This window comes from Eleutherodactylus coqui, chromosome 2 (assembly GCF_035609145.1).
Source record: "Eleutherodactylus coqui strain aEleCoq1 chromosome 2, aEleCoq1.hap1, whole genome shotgun sequence".
NCBI classification, from domain to species: Eukaryota; Metazoa; Chordata; class Amphibia; order Anura; family Eleutherodactylidae; genus Eleutherodactylus; species Eleutherodactylus coqui.
In genome coordinates this window covers 92,593,810-92,617,816 of record NC_089838.1, presented here as the reverse complement: position 1 = coordinate 92,617,816, position 24,007 = coordinate 92,593,810, and the positions used below count along the sequence as shown (strand labels likewise).

The 24,007-nt window shown below is 46.3% G+C and overlaps 1 protein-coding gene across 2 annotated transcripts in view; it reads right to left on the bottom strand.

The window, feature by feature from the left end:
- SHROOM1 (shroom family member 1) overlaps positions 1-16,382 on the bottom strand; it is a 62,885-nt gene extending 46,503 nt beyond the window's left edge. The window contains exon 1 of one of the 2 annotated variants that reach the window (XM_066591203.1): positions 16,167-16,382. The gene's annotated coding sequence lies outside the window, so the exon portion shown is untranslated. The remainder of the gene's footprint in view (positions 1-16,166) is intronic. The other variant, XM_066591204.1, reaches the window with a different exon arrangement.
- Positions 16,383-24,007: the final 7,625 nt, after the last annotated feature.

Below are 24,007 nucleotides of genomic sequence, written 5' to 3'. Positions count from 1 at the left end.
TGGACCGCACAGAGCCCACGGTGCACCATGGGAGAAGACCCGCGGTGCATCGTGGGTGAAGATCCCGGCAGCCATCTTGGTGAAGGAAGAAGTAGGAAGAAGGAAGACGTCGCAGAGCGGGGATTCGGGTAAGTAATAAAATTTTTTTTTTTTTTAAACACATCCCTTGGGGTTGTCCTGCGCCGAACGGGGGGCCTACGGAAAAAAAACAAAAAACGTTTCGGCGCGAGACAACCCCTTTAATAGAGCAGCGGTGCACATGTGTGGCCACGGCAGAATTCATTCTTGAATACCCTAGAATCTAGATCCTTAATCTTGGGATCAGTGGGTGTACCAGCAGTCGGACCCCAGGGTTCCAGCATTGCTATGAGAAGTGATAATTAGAGGCGAGCGGGCACACTCTGTTAAGGCAATTACTCGAGCGAGCATCGCTCTTCTCGAGTAACTGCATACTCAGCCGAGCTGATTTGGGGGGGGCAGCAGGGAGAGTAAGGCCGCCTGCAGACGAGCGGGTCGGATCCGGCAGCGAGAAATCTCGCCGCGCGATCCGACCCCAGAGCCTGCAGGGGCGAGCGCGTACTCACCCGCGCCTGGCGGCCCCGGCTCTTTGATGTGCCGGCTGCCGCGCAGCCGGCGCATGCGCAGACCGGAGCCGGCGGCCAGGTGAGTGCGTGCTCCGCACAAAATTAGAACATGCCGCGGTTTGTTTGCCGCGCGAGATTTCGCGCGGCCAAACCGCGGCCGTCTGCATAGGAGTGCGTATTGTAATGCACTCCTATGCAGACTTTCAGCGGCGGAAATCCCGCGGGAAATCCCGCGGCGGGATTTCCGCTCGTCTGCAGGCGGCCTAAGAGAGATCTCTCTCCCTCCTGCCACCCCCCCGAATCAGCTCGGATGAGTATGCAGTTACTTGAGGAGAGCAATGCTCGCTCAAGTAACTGCCTTAACTGAGCGTGCTCACTCATCTCTAGTAATAATGCATTGCAATACAGAAGAACTGCAATCTAGCATTGAAATTCAACATCTCTACAGGGACATAAAAAGATGTACGTTTAAAAAAAAAAAAAAAAAAAAGAAGAAAAAGTAATCCCCCCCCTTTCTATTTTGCACACTTTCTCCAATTAGGATGCCTGCTTTCCTAGACTGAATATATATTTAATTTCTCAATTGGAGGTGGAAAAAGATAAGCGGCTTCCAGCAATTAGAGCATGTGAACAATAAAGTTGTGGAGAACGTGTGGCTTAAGATTTTTCTTCTGTAACTGGTAAGCAAGAGAGTTTAATACTGACCTTTAGTATTTGCTTACATACTACTTTTGTAGAGCTTTACATAAAATATTGGGGTAACACATTCTAAAGGCCCATGTACACCGGGCGAGTGTCGGGCAAACGATGCCCAACATTCGTCCCTGTGTTTCCTCGATCCAGTGCTCCGGCACGGGAGCTAGCAGAGCTGGCTCGCTCACGGAGAGGCCAGCAGGGGGCGGGGCAGTGCAGGACATTTCTCTCCTCTCGCTCTCCCGCCCCACTCCATTGAGATAACAGCGGTCGTTCGCACTGAACGGCCGCTGTTTAAACTACACAATGAGCTTCATCGCTGATCTTTTATGCAGCACAAACGATGAGCTCATAGTTCAGTTAAAACAGCGGCTGTTCAGTAGCGAACTGTTATCTCAATGGAGAGGGGCGGGGGAGCGAGAGGAAAGAAATCTCCTGCACTGCCCCACCCCCCATGCTGGCTGCTCCGTGAACCAGCCAGCTCTGCTAGCTCCTGTGCAGGAGCATAGGAGCGCAGGGATACAGGGACGGGTGTCAGGCATCGTTTGCCCGACACTTGTCCTGTGTAAATGGGCCTTTAGGCCCAATATCCACGTGCAGATTTTAATCCACATGTGTCTCCCACGTGGGAGATCCGCAGCTCCAGAAGTCCATAAGGATGCATCAGCATCTGCAAGGCAAATAATTGCATGCGGATGTGATTTTTTTTTTTTTACGGCGTGCGTGTCGCATGCATGGGAAGAAATCGCAGTATGCTCCATTTTCCTACGGATCACACGCACAGACGGCTTCCATTGAAGTTAATAGAAGTTGTCTGGACCCGCGGCACACGCCCAGCTGTTTTTGTGCTGTGCCGCGGATCAGCGGGAGAGGAGATTAAAAAAGAAAAAAAAAAAAAAAAAAAAAGCGTGCATGGCTCATGTGCAAGCAAATCTGCTGTGCTGAAGAAAGAAGATCCAGCCGCGACGGAGAGAAGACCCGCAGCGTCCGGACAGGTGAGTATGCTGTCATGTTTGGCCTCATGGCTGTGTGCATGGGTGGAAACCGCTGCGGGATTCCACCGTGCGTGCCCGTGGACAGGAGGCCTAACAATTACAAGAGAGTTTGGTACAGACAATTAATATTGTAAGAAATTAGAAAGGAGCCCAAAACAGGCTGCCATCAGTAAGGGTGGCCATACACGTAGGCGGAACCTGCCAAATTTAGCAGGTCTGGATGATCGCCTAATGCATATAGGGGGCTTCACAACAGCAGATGTCGGGGGAAGCTAAGGATCGCGCAGTTGGGGGTTCAACTGCCAGATGCTTTTGTTCTGAGCAGATAAGTCACTGTAGGCACCTTGTTCTTCCAGCTCTGCATGGAGTGTGTATGGGGCTGTTGGTCAAGACAGGTAATAGCTATCTAATGTATAGGACCACCCAAGCAGAGTAGACTTTGCAGTACTTAAATATACAGTATATAGTTAAAGGGGTTGTCCCGCGCCGAAACGGGTTTTGTTTTTTTTTTCCCAATAGGCCCCCCGTTCGGCGCGAGACAAACCCAATGCATGTGTTTAAAAAAAACAAAAAACGTTTAGTACTTACCCGAACCCCCGCGCTGCGGCGACTTCTTCCTTACCTTAGCAAGATGGCCGCCGGGATGTTCACCCACGATGCACCGCGGGTCTTCTCCCATGGTGCACCGTGGGCTCTGTGCGGTCCATTGCCGATTCCAGCCTCCTGATTGGCTGGAATCGGCACACGTGACGGGGCGGAGCTACGAGGACCAGCTCTCCGACACGAGCTGCCCCATTCACCAGGGAGAAGACCGGACTGCGCAAGCGCGTCTAATCGGGCGATTAGACGCTGAAATTAGACGGCACCATGGAGACAGGGACGCCAGCAACGGAGCAGGTAAGTGAATAACTTCTGTATGGCTCATAATTAATGCACAATGTACATTACAAAGTGCATTAATATGGCCATACAGAAGTGTATAACCCCACTTTCTTTCGCGGGACAACCCCTTTAATTCACAATGACTAGTTTATTGCAGCGTACTTGCAGCCAATATCAAATAGCTTCTTCGACATTCTACAAGTAATATTGAAATGAAAACCGGCCTTGCTTTGTTAGAGGAGTATGTTTGGTCGGCCAGCATGTTTCGATTTACTTTTAAGTTGGCTGTATAGTTTACCATAGTTAACTATGCCACTGTATAGTATATGGAGGCACCCACTTAAGAATTCAATAAAATGGTATATCGATGAATAAGCATTGGTCACCATACCCTTTCCATCAAGTGTGAATGCACCCAAAGATACATGCTGCAGCAATTCCGAGACAATGAACAGTGAACAATGGAGAGTTTGATTATATTCCATGGACATGCTAGAGGTAGACAAAAATTCTCCGTATCAGCAAGCGCAACTATCTTTGGGTCTACAATGAAGTAGAACATAGCGTGCATGTGTGTTCATTTCATTTAACCTTATTGTTCAAATCAACCTGAAAGAACCTCTGGAATGACCTTTTAGTCTACGACTGGAGTGACTGTTAAGTGCTGTACAAGTTGGACATGACATCAGTCTCAGCTGCACCCTAGGTGTTACTGAACATCCTGCAATAAACCAGTCCTTTGACGCATAGCTATATGCTATGACTGTACGCTCATCACTTCTCTTTTAATGTTCCACAGAAGCCTCTCCCCCCCTCCTCCCAGTTAGCAAAAGAAAAATGCTTGCATGGAAGAGTAACGGGATATAAAACACGGAGAGTATATGTACATCTTCTAGAACAAGGATTCTGATCAGTCCCAAGCCATGTACTCTACATCAAAGTACCCCCAAAGCTGTGATCATACACCATGATCATAATGACAAGAATAGTCCGTATGCCATTACAAGATCCACGCACTCAGCGCCTATGAGCACACAACTTTAGTTTTGAGGCTCACAGACCTTCAGAGTCCCTTTAAATAGGATACTCCAGCTTACAGGACCCATACAGTGAACAGCCATCGGCCGAATAAAATCCCAATGTTCATTGAAATTCAGTATGCCCAATCCTTCTTTTCTGTTGCATCATCAGTTGGTGGAAAGTTGAGACCCCCACACACTTTGTTGGGGCCGGACGACTCCCAAACTGGTGGCTTCGGATGACTATAGAGTATGTGAGCCTGTAGGCTATATTCACGTCTGCAGGTCTTGTTTCTGTTCTGCTCATTCATGGGAGCAAAATGGAAATTACTTAAGTACTGCATCCAGAGAATCAGGGACACAAAGGGCACCCAATGGGCCATATTGCCTATAATTGGGTCTGTTAGGTTTCCGTCATGCTACTCAGCAGTGGTTAACACTCTTGCCCACCAGCAGAGTGCTGAAGTCCTGGGTTCAAATCCCACCAAGAACAACATCTACAGGGCAGTTTGTATGTTGTCTCCATATTTGCATGGGTTTCCTCCCACACTCCAAAAACAAGTGAATCTAGATTGTGAGCCACAATGGGGTTGAAGCAAGTTGAGGTGTAACATATGGCATGATGGAGTTGGAGTATGGCATGGCGGTGACAGACTATGGTGGAGGCAGAATTTTTTTTAATAAAGATAACTTTTACTAAAACATAAAATGACTCCGCTCCATTGGAGATTGCATATATTTAAACGTTACTTTATAATAACTCATAGTTTAAAGGAGATGTCCCGAGGCAGCAAGTGGGTCTATACACTTCTGTATGGCCATAATAATGCACTTTGTAATGTACATTGTGCATTAATTATGAGCCATACAGAAGTTATAAGAAGTTTTATACTTACCTGCTCCGTTGCTAGCGTCCTCGTCTCCATGGAGCCGACTAATTTTTGGCCTCCGATGGCCAAATTAGCCGCGCTTGCGCAGTCCGGGTCTTCAGCTTTCTTCTATGGAGCCGCTCGTGCCAGAGAGCGGCTCCGTGTAGCTCCGCCCCGTCACGTGCCGATTCCAGCCAATCAGGAGGCTGGAATCGGCAGTGGACCGCACAGAAGAGCTGCGGTCCACGAAGGTAGAAGATCCCGGCGGCCATCTTCAGCGGTAAGTATTGAAGTCACCGGACCGCCGGGATTCAGGTAAGCGCTGTGCGGGTGGTTTTTTTAACCCCTGCATCGGGGTTGTCTCGCGCCGAACGGGGGGGGGGGTTAAAAAAAAAAAAACCCGTTTCGGCGCGGGACATCTCCTTTAAACTCCTAAAGAATCAGTAGTCAATTACTTATCACTCATATGTATACTGATTTACAATAGGTCTCACTCTCAGGGCTTGTTCACATGAGCGTGGTTTTAGGGCAGTATAGGCGCATTTAAAGATCGCCGCTATCCTGCACTAAAGATCGCATGAACGGGTGATTTACACTTGAGACTATTAAGTCTCAAGCTTAATTAGCAGTGAAATTGCTTGTTCAAATGATCAGGAGCTGCATGGTGCGCGTTATCCAGTTCCCATAGGAGTCTATGGAAACTCCTGCGCAGCTCGCACCAAAGATAGGTCAGGACATATCTTTTTTCGCAGCACGGACCTTAGATGCGAGCTTTGCACACGCAGGTTCTATCTTGGTTAGGTGAGAGCTCTAAAATTTCTTCATGTGAACAGTTCTACAGGAAACCATCGGTTCCATTAGACGCGATCTTTTCATGTGCTTATATTGCGTTAAACACCACTCGTGTGAATGAGGCCTCAGTCCAACAAGGCACTTAATCTCTCTGGTTACTCTCCATCTTCATACTTTGGCACCATCATCGCGGCCGTCTTCTTCATCTATCTATCTATCAATAATTCCTGAGCTCCGCAGCCTTGCAGACTCACTGCACCAAAAGGTGCAAGGTATATCAAAACAGCCAAACTAAATGCGGCACGTCATATCTGTCTACCATAACTTTTCATTAGTGTGCAGCACCTCTGTAGAGTGCTTTGCCACCCTGGTACATACATGTTACACAGCACATCATTTACTATTCCTAGTACTTAAACGTTTCGTGAAAAACCACACGTAGAACATCACTTCTCATATCTAAGGTACACAACATGTGTCATCTGGCAGCAGAAAGTCACCTGTACATTAAATCCTGGCCATTGGCCTCTATTGAATCTACTTCACATAATACATTCCTCAACCTGCCCTGCATGAGCTGCGCATCTACACCTGGTACGCCAGGCGTCATTGACAACATCTACATTCAGAGGTGCCTGTGGCAGGTGCCTTGCCGCACCCATACATATCTATCTATTTATCTATCGACGAAAGGACTGACTGACTGACTACTAATTCTCCAACTTCCCGATGTCGTAGAAACATTAAATTTGGCACGAGCATAGATTATGTCCAAAATAGGAAAAGTAAAGGGGTCCCAACTCGATTATTCAATTCTAAGCGCAAAAGAATTAGCGTCCAAATTTTACATACGTAATCTAATTCTCTCACTTCCCGATGTCTTAGAAACTTGAAATTTGGCAGAAGCATAGATTATGTCTAAAATAGGAAAAGTAAAGTAAAGAGGTCCCAACTCGATTATTCAATTCTAGCGCAAAAAGAGTTGGCGTCCAAATTTTACGTACGGAATCTAATTCTCTCACTTCCCGATGTCGTAGCAACATATAATTTGGCACGGGCATTGATTATGTCATAAGTAGGAAAAGCTAATGGGTCCCAACTTGATTCAATTCTAAGCGCAAAAGAATTAGCATCCAAATTTTACGTACGGAATCTAAATCTCTCACTTCTCGATGTCATAGAAACTTGAAATTTGGCACGAGCATTGATTATGTCATAAATATGAAAAGTTAATGGGTCCCAGCTCGATTATTTAATTCTAGTGCAAAAGAACTGGCGTCCAAGTTTTACTTATGTAATCTAATTCTCTCACATGAAATTTGGCACGAGCATTGATTATTATGCCATAAATAGGAAAAGATAATGGGTCCTGACTCGATTATTCAATTCTAAGTGCAAAAGAATTAGCGTCCAAATTTTACATACGTAATCTAATTCTCTCACTTTCCGATGTCATAGAAATTTGGCATGAGCATTGATTATGTCATAAATAGGAAAAGCTAATAGGTCCCAACTCGATTATTCAATTATAAGTGCAAAATAATTAGTGTCCAAATTTTACGTATGGAATCTAAATCTCTTGCTTCCCGATGTAATTTTATATAAAGGAAACGTCGCATGGTTACCTCCACGTGGTGTTTCCTGGGTAACGCAGAGAACTATGCAAAATGGGGAACATATGTTTTTCCGGTATCTCTAAAGTAACCACGACTTCATAAGATTTTCCGTGTGAACACCAGATAAACACCAGTACCAAATTAACTCGGGCGAAGCCGGGTATATCAGCTAGTCACATATATAATGCACCTTCATGCCACATCTTACAACATAAATATAGAACACTGAAACCCTAAAACTTGTACTCCTTGCAAGACTTTGCTTAAAGGGGTTGTCCCGCGCCGAAACGGGGTTTTTTTTTTTTCAACCCCCCCCCCCCCCGTTCGGCGCGAGACAACCCCGATGCAGGGAAGTAAAGAAAGTTTACCGGAGCGCTTACCTTAATCCCCGCGCTCCGGTGACTTCAATACTTACCGCTGAAGATGGCCGCCGGGATCCTCTGTCTTCGTGGACCGCAGCTCTTCTGTGCGGTCCACTGCCGATTCCAGCCTCCTGATTGGCTGGAATCGGCACGTGACGGGGCGGAGCTACACGGAGCCGCTCTCTGGCACGAGCGGCTCCATAGAAGACTGCTGAAGACCCGGACTGCGCAAGCGCGGCTAATTTGGCCATCGGAGGCCAAAAATTAGTCGGCACCATGGAGACGAGGACGCTAGCAACGGAGCAGGTAAGTAAAAAACTTTTTATAACTTCTGTATGGCTCATAATTAATGCACAATGTATATTACAAAGTGCATTATTATGGCCATACAGAAGTGTATAGACCCACTTGCTGCCTCGGGACAACCCCTTTAACTAGTGGTGCCCAACTTTAGGACACCAGCATTACTTCAGTTTCTAGTTGATATTCTACAAATAAAGTAATACTGAAGTGAACACAGACCATGCTTTGTTAGAGAAGTACGTTTGGTCGGCCGGTATGTTTCGATATACCTTTTAGTCGGCTGTATAGAAAACCATAGTTAACTATGCTACTCTACAGTATATACAGTAGGAGGCACCCACCTAAGAATTCAATAAAATGGTATACCGATGTAGATCTCCAGTGTATAAGCATTTGTCACCATATACTTTCAATGAAGTGTGAATGTGCAAATATTAGTAAATATTCAACCCATATAAATAGGTTATACTAACCTTATCACTTGCAATGCTTTACGTAGTTAAGAAAAACTTCCTAAAAGAAAGTTATATTAACATAGCAGTGCAAGAGCAAACTGTAGTGGCATTCAGAAGCTCAGGAATTCAGCAGTGAATGTTTTATAAAAAGAGGCTTTTGCCCTATAAATCTATCAGTGATTTAAAGCATGCCCAGGACTCGCCATTATGCTGAGGCGTAATAAAAAGGCACATTATTACAGAGCCTGGAATTCTTAATCAGTGCATCAGAATGCAGGAGCTTTGCTGTACCACATGGACACTTGTTGAGCAGGCATGCCAAACCGGGGCGGGTATGAAATCTGAGGAGCTGCTATAAACTAAGGATTATGTTACACAAGGCCACACTATAGTACAGTGAAATCTAAGCGGATGCATATCAACGCAGGCAGCTACTAATTCTTATTATAACTATATCCATATGTGTTGCAAACTAAATAAGATATAATAAAAGCTAGCAAACCAGGCTGAAGCGGATATGCTCAATAGGAACACACAGAAGAGTACAAACTGGGAAATGTGATTAGTAGATGTAAGCGGGCACATGCATGACTACATACTGTATGCGCACAGGGATGACGGAAATGTATAGAGAGGACAAAACTACTTATCTGGTATAACTTGACAACCGCCACGCACCAAGCGTTACTTAGAATACCAGAGTCTTCCCATGTTGCATACAGGGGTTTTTTGTCCACCTCAGGCACTGGATATATTGTGACCACTACCATTGCACCCGCTACCGCTACACCCCTGCATCCAATAGATTAGTAGAAGTGTAGGCTACGTTTTGTTTTTTTTACTTACTCGTTGTAGAGGATCTGGTAGCTTTTGTAAAAATCCGAAAGTCACATGTTGCTTCCCTGCCCGGATAACTACCTTCCGTAGCCGCCTGTGCATGGAAGTTTGCTCAAAGTTCTGAACTTCTGAAAACTTGTGTAGAATAGATGACAGATTTATTGGCCATTTGACCACTTATAATTCAAACTAATCAATGTAGTCAACACAATGGATGGAATGCAGGGGTGGTGGAAGGGAAGGTTTTATTTCATGGAAGGCTTAAACAAGTGATGAGAAATGAAAGCCTGGCATTTACCTCTACGGAGGAGCCAGAACAGCCTGTTAATTCAGGAAGAAGAGACAACTTCCTTGTAACAGCACTTTCATTCCACCATTGTCTGGAGATGAGACAATGGTGAGACACAATAAAGCTCTGCTCACATCACTTTTTTGGCCTATGTCAGATATATAGGTTTGTAGGCTGTGATATAACCATAGTTGAAGGCTATGTAGCCTTATGTGCGCTGCACAGAAGACTTAATGATTAAGTTGTTAATATGCTTTTCAGCAGTGTCAGGAGGGTAACTATAGGGGATGCGGTTGCACCCGGGCCCAGGAGCCTCAGAGAGCCCATAAGGCCTCTCTTCTCCATATAGGGAGCCCAGTACTATGAACAAAGCATTATAGTTGGGGGCCCCGCTCCAGGTTTTGCATTGGAGCCCAGGAGCTTCAAGTTATGCTTCTGGATTGGTTATTGGCATACTTTACAGATGAACAAGGCCAGATTCACACGTTGCAGCTGAGGTGAAATCACATCAACGTGTAGATTATTAATGGCCGTGTGGTTTTGCAGCTAAATGAGCCATCAAACTACTTTTAGCTGCAAGAAGGTTAAAAAAACAATTGCATGTTGGCACGGTTTTGGCTGCAACATGAAAAGATCGTCTAAGAATTTATCAGATACCTTATTGTATGTAGCTATATACCTTTTTCCTGTGGAGAGCTGTGCCAGCAAACACAAATCTTTTTAAAACATGGCGAACACCTGAACGAGAGCTGCGCAAGTCTCCGTTGCAGCTCATAGGAGAGGTCCAGAGTGGGAGGATCCCATTATAGGACATTCATATGCTCTAAAAAGCAATAGCAGTAGCGGATGTGTATCTAATACAACTCCTTTAGAGTATGTTCACATGGGTTGGAGAAGCCGTGAAATTTAGAAATCCCATCCACACCCGGCAGACAAAAATACACAGCATAACGTTACTGAGCCACGGATTTTAATTCCACATTATATTAAAATTTAGGCTACGGATTTTCATTGCCGATTTCATTCCTTTAAATTAATGGGTGAAATTCACAAGGAATCCGTGCCAAAATGACACCAGTTGGTGCGTATTTTCTGCTGCAAAAAGCCAATAATATGTGAATCTCTAGATTCCCTGCCGCTGTTCCGCAGTAAGCGGTTTATGCTCTGTACTGTAATGCACCCCCCGGACTCCCGGTACAGCGGACGCCGAGATGCCTTAGTGGTATCCAAATTAGCTACTCAAATGAATTGCTGAACATGTAACTCCTGAACGGGACAGATTTATCCGAGGAAAAGCCGCTTTGTGAGCAGCTTTCCTTTCTTGCTTATAGGAGGTGTAAGGAATTAGTGGACCCCCACGACGATTTCCACATGTGCTTTTGAGCACCCCCAACAACTACATAATAAAATGTGCATGCTTCCACTTTTATCAGTAGCAGTTGGTGCTCCCAATCTTCTTCTACTTAGTTGTCCCATGTAAAGCCACTATCAGTATAAAGAACAAGTTGCTAGTGGCTTTATTTCCGTTCACTGAAAAGGAAGCGACCAGTGAGCGAGTTCTTGCTCAGTGTAAGGCCCAGTGTCCACGGGCGGATTTGGTTTGCGCATGATCCGCAGCTCAAACTGCCCATAGGGAAGCATGGGGCGTCCGTACTTCAATTCGCATCTGCGAATATGATTTACGGATGCCACACATGGAAAAGGGATTATAGCATGCTCCATTTTACCGCACATTCCGCATGGATGGACTCCACAGATCTCTATGGAAGTGCAAAGAAAACAAAAACACATCCACGATTGCCGGCAGGCATTTAAAAATAATTTCTGCAATGACACGCAGGTCTCCCGCTGCGGAAATCCACGCATGCCATGGACATGAGGCCAAAGTGGGCAGTCATTCCACATTGATCGACTGCCTGTTCACATTGAATGAAGGTAGACGGCGGGAAGAGATCTCTGATATGTTCTGCCCTTCATTTACAGAATGTCTATCACTCCTGTGTGAAAACACAGAAGCAATAAGTCTCGGGTCAACTGTCAAGTGCCCAACAATCGTCATGTATAAAGCCACCTTAAGGTCACTTTCATGTGGCAGACAATCGCCCGATATTTGTGCGTAACGATATGCATAAATCTTGCACGACTATGAACCCATACATGTTTAAAGGGACAGGAAAACATGCGAGTGCGATGCAAGGTTTCCCATTGAAAACACGTTCACAAGCGCGGTATTGGGCCTAGTTTCTCGGGGTGGCACGCAATGAATTGCACTCAGGTGAGCCCGGTCTATCTGCTATAAAGGCTTCATGTTGTGCATCTATCAGCAACAATAGGAAATATTTTTGTTGCCATTCAGTGCACAATAGACACATAAAACAAGTCTCTCCCAGTACATTTACTAAATACATCTGTGTCCAAAGTCCACAATACATTGCAGTTCGTGTAAATATTAGCTCATATCTGGGGCATATACCCGACGCACAGGGTATAGCCTGTAATGTAGCAGCAGACTAAGATTCCCAACTGGGACTAAAAACCTCCCCTGAAATGAATGAACTCCACCATGAACGTTTGTGGCCTATCAGCAACAGCTACGATATAGATTGGAAAATCTGCACCAGGTCAAGATTGAACGTGACTGAAGGGGATTTGTCGAAACGCCAATCACTAACATTTGTGCTGTAGTAATTATGCAGAATTTCCCTATGGGTTCCACCACTACTGGTAGTATGCGACACCCAAAACCAGCCCACTTCAATAAATGTGTCACAGAGAAAAGTGACAGTAATGGCAGTCTTCACAAAGCCCCAGAGTTTGGTGGCATTCGTTAAAACATCACTCCAATATAAACCTCTGAGGGGCACTGCAAAATATAGGAGTAGATGTAAAAAATAAGACATGTCTTTGCTTTATAGTATTTGAGGCTGAAAGAGACCTGTGTCCATCCAGTTCAGCCCATTTTCCCCTCTGTTTATCCAGAGGAAGGAAAAAAAAAAACAAAAAACAAAGAGGTAGAAGACTATTTTCCTAATTAAAAAAAAAAAAAAAAGGGTCCTTTCCAACTCCAAGTCTGGCAATTGGAATAATCCCTGGATCAACAATAGAGATGAGCGACTATAGCATGTAATACTACTACACTCAAGAAAGGCATCCAGGCCCCTCAAACTCTTTTATAGAGTTCGCCATCACCACATGCTCAGGCAGAGAGCTCCACAGTCTCCCTGCTCTTACAGTAAAGAACCCCCTTCTATATTGGTGTAGAAATCTTCTTTCCTCTAGACGTAAAGGGTGCCCCCTTGTTACTGTCACAGTCCTGGGTATAAATAGATGATGAGAGAGATCTCTGTATTGTCCCCTTATATATTTATACTTTTCCTTTTTATGGATCAACTTTGAATTGGAAAAAAAACTGCATGTGTGACTCACATGACCGTATTTGTGTGGCGTGTTACATGCGTTATACGTAGTGCTAAAACCCCATTGATTTACATTGGACCATTCAGACCTGTGCGTTTTCTGCACATGAAAAGAAAAAGTTTGGGCATGTCCTATTTTGGGTATACGCACCAAGACAGCCCATTGAAATCAATGGGAAAGCGCAAATACACAGTGAATAATCCTGATACATATTAACTGTGTATTTGCACATGAAATCAATAGGAGATTCTCGCAATTGTTTTTGCGTGCATACACACACAATAAACAAAGTAACGCAATACGCAGGGAATATGCATAGTTCAGTCATGTAAATACGCTGGATATTTACAAGACTGGAACATACAATACAACTGTGTGAATGAACAAATATAAGTCACTAATGAATTAAACAAATACAAGTCACTAATGAACATTACAACATTGGTTAATAGGGGTTGTCCAGCTATGAGGTTCTGATGGCCTATCTTCAGGAGAAGCCACCAATAGCACATTGGCTGGGTTCTGTAGCTACTGTCGGCTGGACCGCTGCAGTCACACAAGGAGACGATTTATGCTACAAGCAGGCAGATCCGTTCCCGCTGCAGAGACCTGGCTTACCATTGCTATCCAAGTTTCCATCCAAGGCCACCAATAACTCATAATTGGACATCCCCTTTAAGGTTTCGTTAAGACCTTGCTTGGATTTCCATTGTTTGGCTCGGTCATAGTAATTGAACAAAGAAAATAATGGAAGTGCTGAATCCAATATTTCACTGATGCAAATGGCGCCTGAAGGACTACATTGGCTATAATGGGATCAGTTAGGCTTCTGTTATGCTGTCAGGCATTCCACCAGACAAGGTAGAGCAGTATGCTGTGCTACTTTATCCAGGAGTTTATGCCAGATACGTACTGGAGGCCCGAAATGGAGCAAATGGGAACAAAGCCTTAATCTGTTGCCTTCCGTTGACAGTCCGGTGTACAGTATAACTCAATGAGACGTGATACTTACAAGATCACGCACACAGTATTAAAGGGGTTTTCCAAGTTATTTATTTTATGTAGTTTTGGGTCTCCCATAAGTATACTCACGGCGGCACCAGATTGCTCTTGCGTTGCAGCATCTGACAGGTGATGTCCACCCAGCCAGAAGGCCCAGCGATGTCCTGTGAACCTGTCACATGGACTTCTAATATATAACCCCTATTGGCTGGGTAAACAACCCATGCAGTCATTGCAGCGCTTGTCAACAGAAGACCGGAGGACCGAGAGAGTGTGACGGGGAAGCATTGTGACAGTGGGAGGGGAGCACTGGGCCTATTTTTTTCTGTACTCTGCATCCTCCTCACTGCCACCAATTACTTTGGAAAACCCTTTTAAGAGGTCTCTTGCATATGAAGAACAATGGCTAGTGTCACTTGTCAGTCATTTATGTAACAGAACACATAACTTAGTAACATTTTGCATCACGTGTGACGATCTAACAACAACAGCTCCAACAAAAAAAGATACATGAGCTTAAACTAAACAATAGAAATCAAATATCCCCCATTACAGAAGGCTACACAATACTTTTCACATACAGATATGCTGCTGGACAATGTGGTCACATACTTATGACCATATGGCAATGACTGTACAAGATGATACATTCCTGTGGCCTTTGAACATTGGTGACAGGGGGGAATTCTAATATAAATGTATATAAAGGTCAATTTATGAAGAACTTCTACCATGCCAGTGCTTCCATGACATTCGTATTGTGCTACGCTGGCTACATAGAGATCAACAGAACTGTTGAAAAAGTTTCCATATGTTACCCCTCCAAACATTCCTGTAGTACCAACATGGGTCTGTCGGGTTGTACACAAAGTCTTATATACAGCTAAGAGCTTAGTCTCACGGATTACGCAGCGGGTTTCCGCTGTGGGAGCCAGCTATCGCTGGGTATGGCAGCACTTGTGCCCTACGCATTAGAAAGTATCTCACGCACGCCATCGCAGGCAGTGTTACTTTTTTATTTTCAAATTTCCCGCTCTCTCATAGTGGTGTATGAACAGCGTTGAATACACAACCCACATAGAACAAAAGAGTGGCACACGCGTAGTACGGGGGTAAGATAGAACATGCCGAGTGCTTTTTCAGACACGTATTACATGCAGAGGACAGTATATACGCAAGCATTGTATTTTATTTTATTTTTAACATATCCCTAAGGCTAGATTCAAACAGTCATCTTTACGTGCGCAAAGAATAGAATTCAATGATTTTAATGGGTTCATCAACATGCACGGATTTTTGTTTCAGTTGCGCAAGAAATAATAATAATTTTTTTTTTTTAAATGCAGCATGCACCATTTTTTTTGCCCATCAAAAGGTCCTCATGGAAGTCAATGGGGTGTGCAAATGGACATGCAATGCGCAAGGAGATGTGTGGAATTATGCAGTGTGTTACACACCTGAAAGTCAATAGACTAATTAGCCATTTAAATTGGTGTACATTTGTTTGCCACACATAAATGAACATGTCTTACAGGTGTAAGATAAACTGATGCACATGCAAAGAAAAATATTTGTTTGTTCTGCAAAAAAAGCTATGCTCCTGTAAAAGGAGGCCTTTGAGGGGTTTTCCAGCGTTAGAAACACATGGCTACTTTCTTCCAAGCACAGTGCCACCCTTGTCCATAGTTTTGTGTGGTATTGCAGCTAAACTCCCATTCACTTCAATAGAGCTGAACTGCAATACCTGGCAGAACCTTATGAACAAGGGTGGCAGGGTGTTTGGAAGAAAGCGGCCATGTCTTTCTAACCCTATATAATGTAAGTACTACATGTGCGGTCTTATCTATATCCTAGTTATATAGCAGATTATAGAATCCCTTCATCCCAGCAGATAAAAGGTTAACAACAGAGATTTGCAAAGCAGCAATAAAAGTATCATTTCAAGTCTTAAAAGAAAACAAACTCCTTGCTAAACAATCCCGCTGTCTCCAAAACAGCAGACCAGATGCAGCCATCCCCCTGGACTTCTCCCAGCATCAGCTTCCACCTACCTGTATTAGGGCACCTACCAGGGCGCAGTAATGCCCATCTGGAGCACAGCAGATCCCAGGAAACAAGGCACTTCACAGCCTGGAGAAGGGGCCACATTTACTCCAATGCACACTGACTCCTGCAAGGAATTGCTTCATCTGGGCTCAGTCCAAACTAAACAGTTGCAGGCAGTCCTACCTCCCAGTTTCTCCTGTTCTCCCCACACTGAGCGCTGAACATAAAGGTAACTGCCAGGGTTTAGGTTTCCCATCCAATTACAGAAGAGGGGAGGAACTGGGAGAGAGAACCTGAAACTCTGATGTCACTGGAAACACTTCAACCTGAGCCAAAGAATAGGGAGAGAATGCTTCTGTCTGACAAGGAAACTCAGAGGCTTCACACAATAGATGGTCATTTGCCTTGCTGTCAGAAAGCACATGGTGCAGCAAGGGAGCTGCTCTGGTCCCTAACAGGTTAACAAACAGCAGGACATAAAATAAAGAATAAATCGGAAATTGCTAAATATTTCATTACAAAAGTAGAAATCTTTTTTCTTAAAGGAGATGTCCCGCGCCGAAACGGGTTTTTTTTTTTTAAACCCCCCCCCCCGTTCGGCGCGAGACAACCCCGATGCAGGGGTTAAAAAAACCACCCGCACAGCGCTTACCTGAATCCCGGCGGTCCGGTGACTTCAATACTTACCGCTGAAGATGGCCGCCGGGATCTTCTACCTTCGTGGACCGCAGCTCTTCTGTGCGGTCCACTGCCGATTCCAGCCTCCTGATTGGCTGGAATCGGCACGTGACGGGGCGGAGCTACACGGAGCCGCTCTCTGGCACGAGCGGCTCCATAGAAGACTGCTGAAGACCCGGACTGCGCAAGCGCGGCTAATTTGGCCATCGGAGGCCAAAAATTAGTCGGCACCATGGAGACGAGGACGCTAGCAACGGAGCAGGTAAGTAAAAAACTTTTTATAACTTCTGTATGGCTCATAATTAATGCACAATGTACATTACAAAGTGCATTAATATGGCCATACAGAAGTGTATAGACCCACTTGCTGCCTCGGGACAACCCCTTTAAGTGTTTAGAAAGTAGATGCTAAACTTGTCCCAAGAATGTGTCCTAAGACCCCCTGCACACAATGCATGTGTATTTGCATGAGCATTGTATATGTGCGGAATGCGCTAGACTTTTTGTGCGCACATCAACGTATTTTAGTGTACTTTTTACATCAGCATGTTCATTTGCGCCTGGCAAGTAGAGATGAGCGAGCGTATTCGCTAAGGCAAACTACTCGAGCGACTAGCGCCTTATTCACGTACCTGCCCGCTCGTCTCTAAAGATTCGGGTGCCCCGCTCCTCCCTGCTCACTCCAGCAACTCACCGCTCTCCCCTGCCGGCACCCGAATCTTTAGAGACGAGCGGGTAGGCACTCGCATAAGGCACTACTCGCTCGAGTAGTTTGTCTTAGCGAATACACTCGCTCATCTCTACTGGCAAGCATAGACGCACAGATTGAAATGGCTAATTAGTCTAAGGAGTTCCAGATGTGTTCTTTCGCCTGCACAGTGATGCATTGTTTCACACATCTAGTGTATTTTGCACGCATTTGTACATCCCCATTAATTTGATTGCAATGGGTTTCATTCACATGCATGTATTTGACGTGCGCAATTTGGTCGTGCAGAAAAATATACAGTATGCTCCAGCACAGGGAAGGAACACAGCTTGAACTCATTAAACTAATTGGTCATCTCAATGACTGAGAACATCATTGCGTGTTTTTTTGCATGCAGAATTGAATAAGACTTGCATGCGCAAAAATTACAGTAAAATACACCAAAGCACACCCAAAAACATAACGCTCATTCAGCAAAAATGCAGTGCAAATACGCATGCGGTTGTGTGACACAAGTCTAAGGGCGCATTCAGACGACCGTATATCGGCTGGGTATTCACGCCAGCGGATATTCGGCGTCTCTCTCTGCAGGAGGGGGAGCCTGGAAGAGTCGGGAGTCGGGAGCAGTGCTCTGAGCTCCCGCCCCCTCTCTGCCTCCTCTCCACCGCCCTGCTCTATTTTCAATGAGGAGAGGCGGGACAGGGGTGGAGCTAATTCACAGAACTTGGCCCCGCCCCCATCCCGGCTCCTCTCATTGCAAATAGTGCAGAGGGGTGGAGAGGGGGCAGGAGCTCAGAGCACTGCTCCCGACTCTTCCAGCCTTCTCCCCCTGTAGAGAGAGACGCCGTATGTCGGCCGGCGTGAATACCCAGCCGATATACGGTCGTCTCAATGCACCCTAAGGCTGGATTCACACGAACGTATATCGGCTCAGTTTTCACGCCGAGCCAATATACGTCGTCCTTATCTGCAGGGGGGGGGGGGGTGGAAGAGCCAAGAGCAGGAACTGAGCTCCCGCCCCCTCTCTGCCTCCTCTACAACCCATTGCAAATAGTGCAGAGGGGCGGAGAGGGGCGGCAGCTCAGTTCCTGCTCCTGGCTCTTCCAGCCTCCCCCCCTACAGAGAGACGCCGTATATCGGCCGGCGTGAAAACCGAGCCGATATACGTTCGTGTGAATGCACCCTCAGGCTCCGTTTACATGAACGATTTTATCGTGCAAGTTTTGTGCTTTGTGAGACGCATGCAAATAGAGTTCAGTATTTGCAATGGGTCTATTCCCATGTGTGATTTTTTTCATTTGCTACGAGTTAGAAAAATTGCAGCACGTCCTATTTGTGAGGAGATTCTGTTTGAGTGCGCAAAATTTGCATGCACAATATGCAGAGTAGGGGGCGTGGCCTGGAAGGAGAGCTAGATGGTCGCATCCTAGTACAGCTCTCCTCCTAACCTGCATAGCGACAGCTAAAACAACTTAAAAAATCAGCCCAAAAGCTTCATTTTCTACTCATGAAGAAGGACTACACACTTCAACATGCCTAGGAGGGTGAGAAAGCTCTCTCCGAGAAAACTGACAGATTTTTATGCCACAAGAAGCCGAGGAGAGGAGCCCAAAGATGGCGGCTCTGCACTCCCGCGCTTTGTAAGAGGGGGGGAGCCGCCGGACGACCTGCAAAGATCTGCCGAGGGAGACCCAAGCCACAATAGGGGACAAAACCTCCCAGAATTGCCCACAAGAAGGAGAAGTCTCCCCTCTACCTCCCCGCGGACATCACCGCTGAAACTAACTTGCGGAGACAGCGCAGCTGACAGCTTGAGCGGAAGTCCAAGAGACGCTCCCGCCGACACGGACTACCTGCAGAGCATCTCCACCACCTCCGACGCTGAACACCGCTCAGACAAGAGCCGCGGAGCTTCCCCCGCTGCCTCAGGCTTATCCACGGGACCTCCGATAGCACTGCAGACAGAGAGGGAGAGCGGAGACTTGAGACACGCTCTCTGCAGCCTCCCCGTTCCCATGGAGACCACGGAGAAGCTATCACCCGCACCGCTTACCATAAGAGATGCTGTCAAGCCGAACGGGGCACAAGCAACACAGGTGGGTGAAACTAATCTCCCACGAGCTCCCCCTGCGATCAGCCTCCCTGACCAGCTTGACGCTGCAGAGACCCCACAGAGGTATCTATCTCCAACCTCTCAGGCTTATGCCTCTGAGGAGCCCAGCCACTTCAATAACAATAAGACCTTACTGGAAGTAGGAGTTGAAGCCCCAACTAAAGCAGGGGGTACCTCCCAAGACACTAGGGATGCTGTTTTACGCCCGACAAACAGTTCCAGGGAGAAAGAGAGCATCACGGGTCCCAAAGATAAACGAATTTCCCCTCGCACAACGCCCGCTAATAAGCTCCTGGCCGGCAAAAACCACCCAGATCAGGCTCGCATGACTCCAAACACCTTCCCAGCGGACCCAGCGGTAACAAGCGGCAAGAGAAGCAGTCAATACCCCCAACCCCACCCAGGAGGGATGGAGAACAAGTCAAACTCCTCCAGTCCACAAAAACAACGAGCTCGCTACTCTTCTGGTTCCGATCAAACAACTGAACCATCATTAATAGACATGCCAGCTCATAACCACGCTGCTTCGGAGAAATTTATAAAAGAAGCAATGCTGGCGCTCCACACATCAATACAAAAAGACATCGCTTATAGCCTGGCAGGCATAAATGCGAATGTGGAAGAACTAGGAGAAAGAGTGGATCATACAGAGCGTAAAATGGGAGAATTTGCAGAAGCCCACAATTCATTAGTGGACTCACATAACAATTTGGAAGAGGAAGTAGAATCCCTGCGAAACAAACTGGCGGACATAGAGGACAGAAACCGCCGAAACAACATAAAATTTAGAGGCATTCCTGAAACGACACCCCCATCTGAACTCACTGAGTTTTTGCAAAGCCTAATTCGAGCAATCCTCCCACAATGCTCAACTTCGGATCTCATAATAGATTGGGCACACAGACTACCAAGAGCTCAGTCTATACCACCATCCTTCCCTCGGGACACAATCGCATGGATTCACTTCTTCCATGTTAAAGAACAACTTATGCGAGCCTCAAGACAGCTCCCCACACTTCCAGCTCCTTTCCAAAACATTACACTCTACGCTGACCTCTCCCAAGCTACAATAGCAGCAAGAAAGAAACTGTCCCCCATAACCTCTGCCTTACGTAATCACGACGTGAGATACAAGTGGGGTTTTCCAACTAAAATCATCGTCACAAAGAACGGGAGAACCCATGCAATCGCCACTTTGGATCAAGGTCTGGACCTCCTAGAGAAATGGAACATCCCCTGTCCAACTCAACCGGATCAGATTTCGGCTAAGAGAAACAACCCTTCTCCCAAGATCGCACAGGAGTGGAGAGATGCAACCTAAAATGTTCGCGACGCTGATGTCCGGCTCTACAAGGACAGGTTATGTCACTATTTTTTTCTGCAGACTTTCCCCAAGTTTGCACAGTCTGACTCACTGCACGATTTTGTTTAGACTTATCCTGATATTGTTTCAAATGTTTGTTCCTCCCCATAAGGTACCTAGCTATTTGATTCTTACATTATGCTTACTATTGCTTACTCTCTACAATATCTGTTGTTATGTAACATGGCTGTCGTCAAACTACGGTCTCCTTAGCGTAAAACCACCACATCCCAAATGGCTCTAAAAGTTATGTCTGTTAACGCAAAAGGACTAAATAGTCCATTTAAAAGATCCCTTCTGTGGAGAGAAATTAAAAAATCCAAAGCAGAGGTGGTTTGCGTTCAGGAAACTCACCTTCAAAAAGGTGACTCCATCAGATTGTCTAATAGGGACTTTCCCCAAATTTTCTATGCGAATGGCCCAAAAAAGAAAGCGGCGTCCTTATTGCAATAAAAAAAACGGTGGCTTTCCAGCTTCAGAAGAAGCTCCTGGATGAAAGGGGTAGATATGTCGCTTTGGTATGTAAAATGAACAATGTGACTTTCACTATAGTGAACGTCTACGCTAGAGATGAGCGAACACCAAAATGTTCGGGTGTTCGTTATTCGGAACGAACTTCCCGCGATGCTCGAGGGTTCGTTTCGAACAACGAACCCCATTGAAGTCAATGGGCGACCAGAGCATTTTTGTATTTCGCCGATGCTCGCTAAGGTTTTCATGTGTGAAAATCTGGGCAATTCAACAAAGTGATGGGAACGACACAGAAACGGATAGGGCAGGCGAGGGGCTACATGTTGGGCTGCATCTCAAGTTCCCAGGTCCCACTATTAAGCCACAATACCGGCAAGAGTGGGCCCCCCCCCCCTCCCAACAACTTTTACTTCTGAAAAGCCCTCATTAGCATGGCATACCTTTGCTAAGCACCACACTACCTCCAACAAAGCACAATCACTGCCTGCATGACACTCCACTGACACTTCTCCTGGGTTACATGCTGCCCAACCGCCCCCCCTCCCCCCCCACAGCGCACACCAAAGTGTCCCTGGGCAGCCTTCAGCTGCCCTCATGCCACACCACGCTCATGTCTATTTAGAATTGCGTCTGCCATGACGAGGGACCGCAGGCACACACTGCAGAGGTTGGCACGGCTAGACAGCGACCCTCTTTAAAAGTGGCGGAGCGATAGCCCACAATGCTGTACAGAAGCAATGAGAAATAGAATCCTGTGCCACCGCCATCAGGAGCTGCACACGTGGGCATAGCAATGGGGAACCTATGTGCCACACACTATTCATTCTGTCAAGGTGTCTGCATGCCCCAGTCAGACCGGGCTTTTTAATTCATAGACACAGGCAGGTACAACTCCCTATTGTGAAGTCCCTGTCGACCCACAGCATGGGTGGCTCCCTGGAACCCACCGGCGGTACACAGAAATATCCCATTGCATTGCCCAACACAGCTGAGGTAGTAATGTCGTGCTTAATGCAGGTGGGCTTCGGCCCACACTGCATGCCCCAGTCTGACTGGGGTTCTTTATAAGTGTACAGATGTAGTAAAAACTCAGTGTGCACCTACAGCATGGGTGGGTGCCAGGAAGCCACCGGCGGTACATAGAAATATCCCATTGCATTGCCCAACACAGCTGAGGTAGTAATGTTGTGCTTAACCCTTTCCAATCCAATTTGTATATGGTTTTCCTAGGGGGCTTACTCTTTTTCTGCTGTTATACAACGGCGCTATATGCTGGCTAAAGCCAGTACTGCATGAGCTGACACGTAGGATAGGCTCCGACAGCAGAGAGGCTGGCAATATACAGTAAGAGAACCCCGACGGACGTCTACCAACAACGGAGCTGTACAGCCTTAAACCCTAATGTCTTCACAGGTCACACAGTGGACTGGAAAGGGTTAATGCAGGTGGGTTTCGGCCCACACTGCATGCCCCAGTCAGACTGGGGTTCTTTACAAGTGGACACATGTAGGTTAAACTCCCTGTGGACCCACTGCCTGGGTGGGTGCCAGGAAGCCACCGGCGGTACATAGAAATATCCCATTGCATTGCCCAACACAGCTGAGGTAGTAATGTCGTGCGTAATACAGGTGGGCTTCGGCCCACACTGCATGCCCCAATCAGACGGGTTCTTTAGAAGTGTACAGATGTATTAAAAACTCAGTGTGCACCTACAGCATGGGTGGCTCCCTGGAACCCACCGGCGGTACATAAAAATATCCCATTGCATTGCCCAACACAGCTGAGGTAGTAATGTCGTGCTTAATACAGGTGGGCTTCGGCCCACACTGCATGCCCCAGTCAGACTGGGGTTCTTTACAAGTGGACACATGTAGGTTAAACTCCCTGTGGACCCACTGCCTGGGTGGGTGCCAGGAAGCCACAGGCGGTACATAGAAATATCCCATTGCATTGCCCAACACAGCTGAGGTAGTAATGTCGTGCGTAATACAGGTGGGCTTCGGCCCACACTGCATGCCCCAGTCAGACGGGTTCTTTAGAAGTGTACAGATGTATTAAAAACTCAGTGTGCACCTACAGCATGGGTGGCTCCCTGGAACCCACCGGCGGTACATAAAAATATCCCATTGCATTGCCCAACACAGCTGAGGTAACGTCAGCTGTAATGCAGGTGGGCTAAAAATTAATTTGATTACACTGTAGGCGAGGGCCCACAAAAATTGCTGTATCAACAGTACTAATGTACATCCAAAAAATTGGCCATGGCCAACCAAGAGGGCAGGTGAAACCCATTAATCGCTTTGGTTAATGTGGCTTAAGTGGTAACTAGGCCTGGAGGCAGCCCAGTGTAACGAAAAATTGGTTCAAGTTAAAGTTCCAATGCTTTTAAGCGCATTGAAACTTATAAAAATTGTTCTGAAAAATTATTTGAGTGAGCCTTGTGGCCCTAAGAAAAATTGCCCGTTCAGCGTGATTACGTGAGGTTTCAGGAGGAGGAGCAGGAGGAGGAGGA